Source organism: Chinchilla lanigera, unplaced genomic scaffold (assembly GCF_000276665.1).
Source record: "Chinchilla lanigera isolate Chin_1 unplaced genomic scaffold, ChiLan1.0 scaffold00003, whole genome shotgun sequence".
In the NCBI taxonomy this organism is placed as follows: Eukaryota; Metazoa; Chordata; class Mammalia; order Rodentia; family Chinchillidae; genus Chinchilla; species Chinchilla lanigera.
In genome coordinates, this window is record NW_004955404.1 from 29873206 (window position 1) to 29886365 (window position 13160).

Here is a 13160-nt window from a genome sequence, read left to right on the forward strand (position 1 = left end):
AACTAGATATGAAGATCTGAGTACATCTATTTCAGTTAAGGAAAACACAAGCAAAGAATCGTAAGATTTAAATTTTAACATAATTAATGACCCTCACTTAATTGCTATACATAATATTATAGCATATATTTTTCAAGTACACATAAAACATTTACCAAAAAGTACAAAGTGTTGAACCATAAATCAAATTTCAACAAATTTCAAAGTATTTGAAACATTAATCTTAGAAAATTAGGGTAAAAATCAATTTTTAAAAAAACTTTAAAAATGGCACAAACATTTGAACAAAAGCAATACAGTTCTGAACAACCCATTGGTCGTAAAGTAGGTTATCATAAAAATTTTAAGCTATTATAACAAAATATGGCATATCAAGAAGTGTGAGATGAAACTAAAACTGTGTCAGAGTGAAATGCAGAGGCTGAAATGCTGATTATGGAAAGAAATATACAATTCAATAATCTACATATCCATCTCAATAATGAGCCCCACTTTTGGTTTTCCATGGGTTCCACTTTTTAAAAATAACATTTAAAAAAGCATTTCTAAGAAAAAGGATCATGGTCCAGTTTCTAGTTCTCCAAGTACTGAATAGATCTCCAAGTCTAGGTATGTGTTTGACAAACCAGAGTCAGCTCTGGCTCCTCCTTGACATGTATCTACAACCTTGTATACCTGCTAATCTCCCAGGGGTTTTTGTTTGTTTGTTTCTGTCTGATGTATTCTAAAATCTGAATAGGCTTTTCAGAGTCACTCTAAATACCCTAAGACTCCCTGGTTCAGACTCACTCTTCCAGAAACAGGCAGATGCAAGGCGCTGAGCCAACAGAGAACAAGTTACTCTGCAAGCATTTGCCTCACCACACCCAGACAGCACAAAATATCTGTCCAGCATATACATTAGTATTCAAAACAGGATTTGCTAAGTATGAAATTACACAGGCAAATTCAAAAGTTTCTGACATTCTTTAGCAATATTATAAAATACAATAAAACTCATTACTTGCATGTTTTAGATTATCTAGGTGGCAGGTATTTCATTACTGCAATCTATAATTAATGCCCTGTTCATGAAACTACATGTTGTTTTGAGGAAACATTAAATTCAATATTTTAGTTTTAAAACTTCACAATCAATGTACCTGAAAGAAAAATTTCATAATTTTCAAATCCTCATTTATAAAAAGTACTTTGGGTGTGGGCATGTGTGTCTTAGTAGAAAGTATTCCTCCATAAATGGAATTAAATTATTTGTGAGCAGAAACTAGAAACAGTTAATAGGAAACATCAGATTGATATATCATCAGTTCCCAACCATATTACATGTTCAAGAGCTTTGAAATTTTCTTGCTTTCTTTTATTATACTGATGTGACACTGGTCTGTTTATAGTTTTGTCAAAAAATAGGAAAATGCTTCTTTATTGAAATAACTAATTTCATTTCTAATATTCTCCTGCTAAAGAGTATTGGAAATAGCACTTTTTGAGGAATCAAGAATCCAGCTCTTCCCAATGGGTGTAAGCAAGAGTTTTCTTAAGCATGGAGGGACAAAGTAACCTCATTCCCACATTGTATTTAGGTTTCTGTGAGAACAAATGGCAAGGCACCCAATGCAATTAGCTCCCCTATAGTCAGGACATGAAACTCAACAACAAAGCAAAGCAAAGAGAAGCAATCCAAAAACAGAACCAAAAATTCTGCTCTAGTCCTTTTGTCTTCCATATTCCCAAAGTACAAGTCAATACCCATTGTCCTGTGAGTGATTTTGAGAGGAGGATATGTACGCCTTCCTCTCATAAGTGCACACAGAGGGATTTCCCCCTCTGGCAGTTTACAAGAGCCTGGCAAGCAGGAAAGATGACTAGATGGGAGGAGCTTGGAGCAGGTATTTAGTCCTAGAAACTGACAGCTGCAAACAGGAATATCTATGCTCTTTTGCAATACATGTGTGTGAGGCACCACCCTTTCTTGAAAGCTAATAAGCATCTTACACATCTTTTTCCACTCCTATTTCCCCATTCTCATATCCCTTGCACATTTAACTTTTTAATATTGGTACTTTATTCACTCCTACTCTTTCCACTAACCCTGATTTTGACCTCTTTCTGCCTGAATTCTGCTTTCATTTATAATAGTACCTTTGGAAATTACCAATAACTTTCTCACAGTCAAAGCTAAAATACTCTTAGAGCAATTATCTTTCAAAACATGCTACTTTTTTGTGTTCAAAAATATGCTGAATTATGGAATAAAATATCCATCAGCTTGCAACTGCAGTCCCTCAGTAAGAGAGGAGAAAGAACCCTAAATGTTATTCACTGCATTGAGACACAATTATAAAAATCCGCGACTTCTTATCAGTTTTGTAATTTATTTGTCAATTATTTCATTGAAGTGTCTCTAATAACATAGTAACGCATTCCTGGTGAAAAGATATATCTCAAAGAAGGAGACAATTTTTAAAATGTTGGCTAGCCAAGAAGCAATTCAAATAATATCTTATGCTTGGATAGCACTGTAGTGACACTTCATTTTCACCTATCAAGTATAATCTTTCAGATAACTACAGAAGGTAGGAAAGGCAGTCCTCCTTACTTGCATTTTAGCACCAGAATCATCCAACTCATGTGGCTAATACAGCATTCTAGTACTTCCACTGTGACACACTTTGCCTTTTCAAGCATTTATAGCAATTATTCCTAGCAACAATCCTTTATCATAGATAATATTTTTTGAATGGTGTTTATATTTTTTGTAACATCTTTAAACCAGAAAGGAAAATACTAAGTATAAATTCAGCTCAAGAACTATACAGCCTAAAGGATATGTTGGGGTTGGGGAAAGTCCAATAACTTACAAGTGCATGACCCAGAGTTTATTTATTTGGACAGACTGAGTCTGCATTCTTCTGCTCAGGGACTCATCATGCATTTACTAGAGTATGCCAAGTTTTGACCCCACTCAAAAGACTCAAGTTAGAGGAATGGTAGAATCTTAGTTATAGGATTTTGTGCAATAAAGAAGTGATGTCTACTCTCCTGCTGCCAACTACTAAAGAGAAAGCTCAAATGCAGAAGTCATTTCTATGTGTTCTTTATGACTCAATTTATGACAAAGTGAGATTTGGTGCTCTGGCCATCAACTGACTCAGTAAATGTTTAAAAACAAACAACAAACAGACTCCATTTCACAGTAAGAAAACAGAAATTCTAAAGGGGGTACACTTGCCTAGGGAAGAGTCCACAGATGATTGACAGACCACCCCATAACTGGAGCTGCTCTGAGCAAGCTCAAAGTGGGAGATTGAGTTTCTCACCCCAGCGAGAAATTATACCATATATGACACTTCTTATGGTTCCCCAGCTTCAGTAACCCTGAAATCCTGAGGGTTTCTGAATACATCATGTTCTTTCAACTCACAGGATTTGTGCAAACCTCAGTTTAGAGTACTCTCCAGTACTGTCTATCCTTTATTCATCCTTTATGTCATAGATCAGGAATCACTTCCTTCATTTTTCAAAATCCATGCTCCCTGCCACTACTTTTCACATTACTGTGGAGCCCATCCCTGTCTTTATCATGGCTCTTACCACTGTTAATCATAACCAGCCTGTCTGGTTCACCTATAAGATTCTAAATTATAGAGAGCAGGAGTTATCCCTAGAAAGAGGCTCATACTAATAGGAAAGAGGAGAAGAGAGGGAGGAAGGAAGGAAGGGAGAAATGAATTGAAGGAGAGAGGAAGGGAGAGAAAGAGGTTGGCTGGCTTATTTCTGACTCTTTCCCAGACTTCTAGTACCTTCTGGCACTTCAGTTTGGTAGTATGTTCAGACATCCTCTCCAAACTACTGGATTTACCTTTTAGCTCTACTCTTGCTCATAATCCCCCTGCATTTAGTTAGTAAACTCTCAATTAATCTGTCTCCTACAAGCCAAAAAGCTTTTGGCCAGAGGAAATACAAAATCCCCATTTTGCTCCTGTTGCTGCTAACATCATTAGCAGCAACAGGAGCTGCCATTAACAGGCATAGATCTGCCCAAACCCAGAACAAACTAGGCAATAGTTTAGAATGTTATTAGTAGTCCCTTTTTCACCCAGTTTTCCCTGTTAAAATAGTCTGTCAGACACACATCATCTGCTATTTTGTCTTGCCACAGTTATCCTATCTACTCTGAGCTGCTAATATGCTTGAATAACTCTTCTGCCCATATTTGCTTTTCCCAGTCTCTCTGCCATCAAATCAAACTTTTTTTGCCTCTCTGAACTTCAAATCAAGTGCCCTTTCCCACTGTCATGCTGTGGCTCATAATTCCCAATCTAAGCAAGTCTAATGTGGCTCAGAATTCCTGATTTGACCTTGTTCTGCCTGCTTCTCTTGGGTTGCCTTCCAACTCTACCCTTCAGTTTCTATGCCTGCTCTTGAACGTGATTTATAGTGGCCTGTTCTACCCTGGGAGAAGCACTTACACTTTGCTAGGGTTTTTTTTTTTTTTCAGTCCATACTCACTTGTGTTTTCCCTTTTATTCCAAATTGAACTTTCAGAAGTATATTCTGTACTAAAGATAAGAATAATCAAAATGAAGGGCAACATGTGACATTATACATTTCTAAGATAGTCACACTGCTCTTAAATGTTCCTTTTAAGTGCACTAAAGCTAATTTTTGTAGACGTTGGCTGATCAAACTTTTAGAAGAGCACCATGAATCCAGCCAAGACTAACAGTCTGAAATAGATGAGAAGTTTTCTCTATAAACTCTCATGTGATCACATTGTGGCCATTACATTTCATGGCATATCCATTTTTATAAGTCTATTTATGAGTACAAAGAGGTAGCCACCACTTCTTTGGCTTGCCAGCTTACACTGACTGCTACTATTTTAACCACATTCCCTTTTAGAAAGAGCACAGCCAACAGTTCCAAACCCCTGAGGAAATCCATAACTATTTGTACTAAGTAAGTGGAATAATATATCATTTGGAAATTTTCTACTTAAGCTACTATCAACTTGCAGTTTCTGTTTATCTGTTTGTTTTTTCAAGAGTGATCTCTTCAGACCCAAAGTGCCAAACCTTCATCCCTGCCCCCCAAGGAGCCTCGTCTCAGGAGTGAAAAACTATCCTGGAGAAGAGCTTAGATGGCCAGACACCAAAAACAAACACACCCCAAAAAGGAAAGTCTCAGAACTCAGCCAATGCCCTCCATCAGGCCAAGAACATCACTTTGCCTTAACACTGATAGTGGAAAGAACTAGGAACTGCCATGGGCCCAAGGACTTAGCACCTTAAAAGTGAAAGCTATTAAGTTCTGAAATGTCTGAAATATTAAGTTCAGAAATATTATGTCTACAAAGATAATTTTCACTGTAAACTTTGTCTCTTATGAAGCAATCTATAACAAAATAGAAAGTTTCTAGGATTTTAAAGTTTTTTTAAAGCTTCTAGCTAAAATGACCACATCTAAACATATCAAATAAACAAAATAAAGTCAAAGGATTCCCCATTGTCTATATAATGAAGTCCAGACCGATGTGGTGAACGAGCGCTCTCCTGGGCCGGGCCTAAGCCGCGCCAGGCGAGGGACGGACATTCATGGCGAATGGGACAGCTCTTCTCGTTCTGCCCGCGGGCCCCTCGCTTCTCTGCCCCGCCCTTTGGTGGTGTGCGGAAGGCAGGGGTGCGGAATCCGGCCCGACCTCTCTCCTCTCCTCAGCCTTATGGCGTGGGGCAGGGGCCTGAGGTTGCTTGACGTGGTTGGACGCCCCTCGTGCGCCGTCGCTGGTGCCTGTGCTAAAAAAAAAAAAAGAAAGTATATAATGAAGTCCAAAGAGCATATAATTCAAGGTCCTTTGCAAAACTAACTCTCAGTTATCTCTATACTTTTCTGCCTCTGTCTCACATCTGACTCAGATTTTCAAACCCTATGTGGCTCAAGGTTTTCAAACTGTGTTCTGTGGAGCTCTAGGTTTGCTTTATTTAAAGCACGTTAAGTATAAAATTTTGTATGGTGCCACTAGTTTGGGAAATGTTTCATATCATACCCCCAATCACTCTATTCATGATATACATTAGCTCAATTAGTGGCTTTGAAAAATTCTCACAGTGAGAAGCCATTCTAATACATAGTTTATCAAGTTGCTTGACTGAAGCATTTTGGATTTCAGAATATTTATTGACATTAAGGTCACTTGAGCTTCCTGGAATGATTTTTGCAAACTGCTGCTTACCACTCCTATGCTGGAATTCCTTGACTGCTGTTCAATTCCTTGACCATTTCTGCCTCGAATAATTTATTTTAAAAAGCCCTATCTTCAAAAAGATGTTCAAAAAAATTTAGAAAAGGGAAACCAGATGGGAAGGACTTAATTCTGTGATTTAAAAATATGTCTATCTGCCATCCAAGGTGTATACCCACTCTTGGCTTTGAAGTTGGAAACATAATCTTACTATGTAGATATTCTGCATTGATTTTTTTAAACTTTTGACTAATTTAAATTTCAAAAATTTTTGTCATCTATATTTTGGACTTTGGGATAAAGATTTTAAGAATAAAGACATACGTTTAAATAACCTGTGTGAGGAGTTATAGAATGATATTTGAAACAAATTGTTTCCATGAAGTACATTTTATTTGGTTAGTTCAAAAGTCTCACCAGTTAAGTTTCACAGGATTTATTTAAGTGAATTCCAGTTACTGAAAAGCAGCTAACATTTAAATAAGTAAATAAAATGAAAGTCCCCCTTGCTGAACAGAAACGAACTTTGTGAACTTCTGCTCTGTTGTGGTTTAGATCTAAAATGTCCCCCAAAAGTCTCATGTTCTGAACAAGGCCTGGTCAGAAGGGACAGGGCCTATGGGTTATGACTTTGTAAGAGTGAATCCTTTTGCTGGGCTCCTTCCTGCTCTCTCTGCTTCCTGGCTGCCAGGCAATGCACAGCTTTTCTCCACTGGGCCCTCTGCCATGCTGCCTCTGCCTTGGAGCCATGTTATCATGAACTGAAACTCTAAACTGGAATGAAGCTCTCTTCCTTGACATAGTGTGTCAGGCGTTGTGTCTCGGCAATGGAAAAGTAACAAATACATGCTGTGTCTTTACTGAGAAAACTAGTAAATGGATGGACTGTTTGTGGGAAATACTCATCATTTTGTTTCCTTAAGGTGTCCTTAAATTTTGCCATTCATTCATGTATTCACTAACATTATCAAATAACTCTCGAGGGACAATTTCCACAGGTTTCTTGTGTTTCTGCACATCTTGTGAACAGAAATAGAGGCAAAAACAACCTTTTTTTCTGAAACATCTTTTCACAGATGTTTGATAATACACAGAAGACAGAGGATGTATCTCCCTCTGGATATGAACCTTTGGAGCAGGTTTGTTTGCTATTCAATATAGGAAAAATGTTCCCCTCTTGTTCAAAGGTTGAACAAATTAATCTTAATCTTTTACAATAAACAATTGAGATTTACTAAACTCAAGGCTTCTCAGTTCATTGTGTGAGCAGCATTGACCTTGGTGGCTCTGTGTAACTCCTGAGATTTGAGAGTTTGGGGGAACCAGCATGAATAGGAAGCTCAGAGTGGTAGTGCACTATGAGTAATAAAGTTCTTTTTCCCTATCCTAGAAGTATCATGTCCTCTGTCAATCAATATTCAAGAAATGATGACAAATCCAAGAAACTACATCAATGTCTAAGAAACTTGTCTCTAAAGACCCCAAAGCTAAGTACTGACCCCTGTAGTACTGCTTTAGCTACTTGGTCAGGAAACCAAAGATATTATATCCTGAGGATGAGCACTGCTACTCTGCTGGGGCCAGCAGTTCACCAGGATCTTAAACTCAGTATCAGGAACGAATTAAAGATAGAAAGTTTAAAAAGAAAGAGACTTTACTGGAAAGGGGTGAAAAGGAGAGGATATGTAGCTACCATGATAAGAATCAGGGAAGGGGGTTCCAGAAAGATGGAAGACCTATGGCCTCTGTTCCCAGCTGTTTTTATTGGATGTCAAGGTCTCTTCCCTCTATCTGGAATTTTCCATAACCCAGTTGGTTCTCTGAGCTGTCTTAGAATTAAATTGGGTCCCTTACCTACCTCACTTCTTCTGGTAGTTTTTGTGTAACTTTTGTCTGTTTATTTGTCCTAGACAGGTCTTTATTTTTGGGTGGGCAGCTAGTTGGCAAGGGAGTGCCTTATTCATGATTACCTTAAGATTAGTAAGGACATTGTGTGGTTATCTATTGTGTTTAATACGTGGCCATAAAGTGAATATATGCATAAATATGTTAGTGCATAGGTGTGAGTACATACTGAATAAGAGCTTTCCCTGTTAGGCAGCCCATCCCTCGGCCCTCTGTTTCTCCTGAATTCTGTGGTGAGGGACTGCTATCTTGCTTTTGTGCACCTGGTATCTCTGCTCCACCTGCCACCTTCTCAGCTGGTCTGTCCTTTGGTGCAAGTCCCAAGGCCATTTCGTGCCTTTCTTATCAGGTTTTCTCTGTCTCTAGCCCCATCCTTGAAACTGTTCCCAGGGGTATCTTTCTAGTAAAGTTTTAAAACCTTCTAGTCAGGGTCAACTAGAAAACTAATGAGACCCTTATTTTACTCTTTTCCTTGCCTACTGACCCATGCCCCTACAGGCTAACTTGTCAGTTTGAAAATCTTGGTAAAAATCACAACACTTTAAATAGTTCACTTTAAATAGGGGCAAGTTTTTTCTGGGTGTCATCAGGCTTGCTTTGCTTCAGGTCCCTAAAGGTCGGTTACTGGGGATGACCATAGTGAGGCAGTGGTCAAATATGAAGAAAAATGTAGTACCACCTTGAGGTAAAAAAGAAATATTATCATGTGAACAGGGTTGATTTGATATTATCTAAGACAAAGCTACTATAGCTAGGTTCAGGGAATCCTTGAAAGGATGGACTAAGAAACAGGGAGCCAGGTACTGTGCGAATGGCTCAGAACCTAGAAGCAGGTGGACAGGAAACAACTTTTGATTACTTTTTACTGTAGCATGTGGCTTTTCCTAAGGATTGCACTTTTTTCCTTCCTCTAAAAGCAACCTGCTGGTACATTTTTGAATTCTTAAGAAAATATCCTTTGTATCAAAGAATTTCTAAGTAGTAGTTAATTTTAGTTTTTATTCTGTTCTGTGTTCATTATTCTTTCTCTAAACTCTAGCACTAGAAGTTAATCTTTTCACAGAGACCAGCTAAAATATCCTGTCCATTCATGGGTCATCCCAGTCTGAATAAACTCACCCTTCAAATTTTTATTATTGAAGCTTACTATTCAAAGTTTAATCATCTTTAAGACTATCTTGGATACTTTGGCCAAATTTTCTTTCCTTGGCTGAAGCCGTGATTTGCATCTGGGTTCCGGGGTTCGCATCTGGGCAGGAGTGTAGAAGTAGGCAGTTCTTGATCTCCACCAGCACAGCCCATGTGTGGGTCCTGTGCGAGCTGCAAGTGGCTGGCAGGCACAGAATCAGGAGGCCCACAATCTGCTCACACCACAGTTTGCAGCTGAACGCTGTGAGAACCAGGTAGCGGACCCATTTACTTCCCGGGAACAGAGCAGGTGTCCCAGAAGGCTGCTGCCATTACAGTCTGTGTCTCCACCCTCCATGTGCCCAGGACACATAGGAGACTGTCTCAAGGGACCCACAAGCCTGCTAACATTGGGGTTTGTGAGGGGCACACCCGTGCATGCCCAGTGACACATGAAGCCCCACAGCAGGTGGCCCAGGAAACTGCTGAAGCTGCAATTTGGGTTCCAGGATTCACCTCTGCACAGGAGCACAGAAACAGGCAGTCTGTGATCACTGCCAGCACAGCCCAACTCTGGGTCCTGTGCTCATGGTGAAAGGCCTGCAGATCCAGAATCAGGCAGTCCATGAACTGCAGACACTTCATCCATGCCTGGGCTCTACCTTTGCCCTGAACTCCCTGGAGTCACGGGGCTAAGTGGTCTGTGATCATGCCACCAGTGCAGATCACTTCTGGTTCATACTCATTCTGCCCTGAGCTGATAGGGGATGCTGGATCATATTGTCTGTCATTTGATTGGCGTCTGAGACCTGGGAGAATTAGGCAAACTTCACCATCTGCTGGAAGAACCCAGACTAAGCAGCACACCCCAGGGGCCACTGAGGGGCAAGTTTGACCACCAGGAAAACTAGGGAGGTTAGTGATCTTTGCTGGGCTGACAGGGAGGAAAGGGACTGAGTGCTTTACCACCAAAATCAAACATGACAAGACAAAGGACTAAAATGCAATATTAGAACTCCACCCCTCTCAGAACAAGTCCAGGAGACATCTACATAGGAGAACTTTGTAAACACACTCCTGAAATTGCTGAAATGATTGCAATGGAAGTGAAGAAACAATTCCATTAGGCCATAGAAGAGATCAGATGAGAAATAATCTCAGGTGAAAAATGAAATGACAATAATAAAGAACTGCTCAGCACAGCTAAAAAAGAAACATATAAAAATAGATGAACATAAGCAATTGACAGAAATGTTAAATGAAAAATATAGAAATGAATTAGAATGCATCTGCATCTTCATAGCAGATTCAAGGAGATATCCAGGAAATCAAAGCTTCCATTGAAATCTGCCAATATAGTACAACAACCATTAATAATAACTTACACTTTTGTCTGTAACTCACTATTACTTGTCTATTTGCTTTCCAGAGAAACTATCTTGTAGATAACAACACGTAAAACAACAACCATGGATAATTTCCTACCACTTTGTCTGTAATTCGGTAAGCCCCCCTATTACTAGGTTATCCTTCGTTTACTCTTTAAAATAATGAAAAATAAAATTAAAAAATTTTAAAAAGAAAGCTGCCAAAACCCCCTGAATGAAGCCTAAGAGAGAATTTCAGATTTTGAAGACAGCATGGCAGCTAGCGACTGTGAAAGAAAGGAGCTCATAAAATCAACAAGGAACCAGGAAAAATCAATTCAATAGCTGCAAGATGAGGCAAAGAAGAATAATGCAAGACCGATAGGAGTCAATGAAACACGAAGCAACACAAACGACATAAAAAGAATATTTACGGAAATAATAGCAGAAAATTTCTCAAGCATGGAAACAGAACCTGACATACTTGTAAATGAGGCATATAGAACTCCAACTAACCATAATCAAAATAAAACTACACCCAGACATATAATAGTTAAGATACCAGTTCTCCAGCAAAGGAACAGAATATAAAAGCTGCTAGAGAAAAGAAACAGATTACCTATGAAGGAAAGCCCATCAAAATCACAGCAGACTTCTCAGCACAGACCATCCAATCAAGAAGAGCTTGGAGGAAAGTATTACAAAACAGCTTCCAACCAAGACTGATGCACCATGCCAAACTTCCCTTCAAATTCAATGGAGAAATAAAATATTTCCATGACAAAGAACAACTGAAAAACTTCATGAGTGCCAAACCATTGTTGCAAAGAGTACTAAAAGATATTCTAGACAGAGAAAAACATAACTGCAATTTCAAGAACAGCAATAGAAAGGAACTGTCAAGAAAAGCAAGCAATTCAACAGGTAGAAAAAGTAGGAAAACAATAGCAAGTAAATAACATGACAATGATAAGTCAACACATATTGGTTATAACCATGAATGTAAATGGCCTCAATTCACCACTCAAAAGAAACAGACTGGTACAGTGGATTAAGAAACAAAATCCAACAATATTCAATTTACAGGAAACACATTTTACTCAAAAGGAAATCCGTAGACTGAAAGTCAAAGGATGGAAAACAATTCTCCAAGCAAAGGAACCCAGAAAAAAGCAGGTGTAGCTATTCTGTTTGCAGACAAAGTAAACTTCAAACCAACAACAATCAAAAGAGATAAAGAAGGTCACTATATACTTGTTAGGGGAAAACTGCAAGAGGATGAGATAACAATCATAAACATATATGCATCAAATATTGGAGCACTAAACTATATAAGAGAAGTCTTAACAGACTGAAAACTCATATAATTAATAACACTATTGTAATAGGGGACCTCAACACCCCTTTGACACAAAGCGATAGGTCAACTAGACAAAAAATCAGCAAGGAAATAACAGATCTGAACCAAAGCTGTGAACAAATGGACTTATTAGATGTGTACAGAATGTACCACCCCACCACATCAGAATAGACATTTCTCTCAGCTGCACATGGGACTTTCTCTTTTTTTTTTTTTTTTTTTTTTTTTTTTTTTTGATCAAACTCAGGACCTTGCCCTTGCCAGGCAGGCGCTTATGCCACTGAGCTATATCCCCAGCCCGTAGGTTTTTTTTTGGTGGGGGGGACTTTCTCTAAAATAGACCACATTCTAGCCCATACAGCATACCTACATAAATGCAAAAAAATTGAAATTATTGCATGAATATTATCTGACCACAGTGCAATGAAATTGGAAATTAATAACAAAAGGAACTCCAAATATTCCATAAACACTTGGAAATTAAACAACAACCTCCTGAACAACCAATGGGTCACAAAGAAATTAAAGAAGAAATCAAAAAATACCTACAAATAAAAGAAAATGTAAATATAATTTATCGGAATTTGTGGGATGAAATGAAAGCAGTCCTCAGAGGGAAATTTATAGCGGTGAACTCACACATAAGGAAAACAGCAAGAGAACAAATAAATAGACTAATGTGGCACCTCAAACTTCTAGAAAAAGAAGAACAAGTCAAACCCAAAGCCCAAAGAAGGGAGGAGATTATAAAGAGCAGGGCAAAAATTAATGCAATTGACATGAAGAAAACCCTACAAAATATAAATGAATCAAAGAATTGATTCTTTGGAGCACTAAACTATATAAGAATAAATAAAATTGATAAACCCCTAGCCAACCTTATCAAGAAAAGAAAAGAAAACACTCACATTCATGCAATAAGGAATGAAAAGGATGAAATTACCACAGATTCCACAGAAATTCACAAGATCATTAATACCTACATTGAAAATCTTTACTCCCATAGGATAGAAAACTCAGAAGAAATGGACAGATTCCTAGATATGTATGAACTACCAAGGTTGAGTCAAGAAGATATCAAATTCCTGAACAACCCAATATCAATTCATGAGATTGAAAATGTGATTAAAAACTTACCGACAAAGAAAAGCCCAGGCCCTGA